This window comes from Bison bison, unplaced genomic scaffold (assembly GCF_000754665.1).
Source record: "Bison bison bison isolate TAMUID 2011002044 unplaced genomic scaffold, Bison_UMD1.0 scf7180017864373, whole genome shotgun sequence".
Taxonomy (NCBI): domain Eukaryota; kingdom Metazoa; phylum Chordata; class Mammalia; order Artiodactyla; family Bovidae; genus Bison; species Bison bison.
The window spans coordinates 7174976-7177298 of record NW_011494945.1 but is presented as its reverse complement, the minus strand read 5'-3'; the positions used below and the strand labels follow the sequence as shown (position 1 = coordinate 7177298).

The window sequence follows — 2323 nt, the reverse complement described above, 5'->3', positions numbered from 1 at the left end:
TCTCACTTCCACTGTATAATCATAAGGGATTTGATTTAGGTCATACTTGAATGATCTAGTGGTTTTCCCTACTTTCTTCAATTTAAGTCTGAATTTGGCAATAAGGAGCTCATGATCTGAGCCACAGTCAGCTCCTGGTCTTGTTTTTGCTGACTGTATAGAGCTTCTCCATCTTTGGCTGCAAAGAATATAATCAATTTGATTTCGGTGTTGACCATCTGGTGATGTCCATGTGTAGAGTTTTCTCTTGTGTTGTTGGAAGAGGGTGTTTGCTATGACCAGTGTGTTCTCTTGGCAAAACTCAATTAGCCTTTGCCCTGCTTCATTCTGTACTCCAAGGCCAAATTTGCCTGTTACTCCAGGTGTTTCTTGACTTCCTACTTTTGCATTCTAGGCTGCTATAATGAAAAGGGCATCTTTTTTGGGTGTTAGTTCTAAAAGGTCTTGTAGGTCTTCATAAACCGTTCAACTTCAGCTTCTTCAGCCTTACTGGTTGGGACATAGACTTGGATTACTGTGATATTGAATGGTTTGCCTTGGAAACGAACAGAAATAATTCTGTTTTTTGAGATTGCATCCAAGTACTGCATTTCAGACTCTTTTGTTGACCATGATGGCTACTCCAGTTCTTCTAAGGGATTCCTGCCCGCAGTAGTAGATATAATGGTCATCTGAGTTAAATTCACCCATTCCAGTCCATTTCAGTTCGCTGATTCCTAGAATGTCGATGTTCACTCTTGCTATCTCTTGTTTGACCACTTCAAATTTGCCTTGATTCATGGACCTGACATTCCAGGTTCCTATGAAATATTGCTCTTTACAGCATCGGACCTTGCTTCTATCACCAGTCACATCCACAACTGGGTATTGTTTTTGCTTTGGCTCCATCCCTTCATTCTTTCTGGAGTTATTTCTCCACTGATCTCCAGTAGCATATTGGGCACCTACTGACCTGGGGAGTTCCTCTTTCAGTATCCTATCATTTTGCCTTTTCATACTGTTCATGGGGTTCTCAAGGCAAGAATACTGAAGTGGTTTGCCATTCCCTTCTCCAGTGGACCACATTCTGTCAGACCTCTCCACCATGACCCTCCCATCCTGGGTGGCCCCACATGGCATGGCTTAGTTTCATTGTGTTAGACAAGGCTGTGGTCCGTGTGATTAGATTGACTATAGTTTTCTGTGGTTATGGTTTCAGCGTGTCTGCCCTCTGATGCCTCTCGCAACACCTACCAGTCTTACTTGGGTTTCTCTTACCTTGGACGTGGGGTGTCTCTTCATGGCTACTCCAGCAAAGCGCAGCCACTGCTCCTTACCTTGGACGAAGGATATCTGCTCACAGTCGCCTCTCCTGACCTTGAACGTGGAGTAGCTCCTCTAAGGCCCTCCTGCCTCCCGCGCAGCCACCACTCCTTGGACGTGGGGTAGCTCCTCCCGGCCACCGCCCCTGGCCTCGGGCGGGGGATAGCGCCTCTCAGCCGTTCCTGCGCCGTCGCAGCCTGGTACTCTCGGCCACTGCCCCTGACCTCAGACGTGGGGTAGCTCTTCTTGGCTGCTGCCCCTCGGGCATGGGGTCCTCCTGGCTTCTGCCCCTGACCTCGGACGAGGTTAGCATTATTTTAACAAATGACTTTGTTAAATAGTTCTAGCAACCATTGGGCTGGTTTTCTTCCCCCTGCCAATATTTTTTTCAGTGTCTGTTGGGTTGTTAATACCTAGGTTAAGCATTTCAAAGAGCTAGCTGCTTGTGCAGTTAAAATTTCCTCATTGTTGAGGTACCATTTCATGCCAGTCAGAATGGCTGCGATCCAAAAGTGTACAAGCAATAAATGCTGGAGAGGGTGTGGAGAAAAGGGAACCCTCTTACACTGTTGGTGAGAATGCAAACTAGTACAGCCACTATGGAGAACAGTGTGGAGATTCCTTAAAAAACTGGAAATAGAACTTCCATACAACCCAGCAATCCCACTGCTAGGCATACACACCAAGGAAACCAGAATTGAAAGAGACACGTGTACCCCAATGTTCATCGCGGCACTGTTTATAATAGCCAGGACATGGAAGCAACCTAGATGTCCATCAGCCAATGAATGGATAAGAAAGCTGTGGTACATATACACAATGGAGTATTACTCAGCCGTTAAAAAGAATACATTTGAATCAGTTCTAATGAGGTGGATGAAACTGGAGCCGATTATACAGAGTGAAGTAAGCCAGAAAGAAAAACACCAATACAGTATACTAACGCATATATATGGAATTTAGAAAGATGGTAACAATAGCCCTGTATACGAGACAGCAAAAGAGACACAGATGTATAGCT

General features: G+C 45.3%; 1 protein-coding gene across 6 annotated transcripts in view; it reads left to right on the top strand.

Moving 5' to 3' along the window:
- The window catches only part of LACE1 (lactation elevated 1), a 201090-nt gene that overhangs the window by 171619 nt on the left and 27148 nt on the right, over positions 1 to 2323 (top strand). Inside the window, exon 14 of one of the 6 annotated variants that reach the window (XR_826771.1) lies at positions 1199 to 1216. The exons of the other annotated variants lie outside the window; for them this stretch is intronic. The gene's annotated coding sequence lies outside the window, so the exon portion shown is untranslated. Of the gene's footprint in view, positions 1 to 1198; positions 1217 to 2323 lie in introns of those variants that run through there. 6 annotated transcript variants of the gene reach the window in all.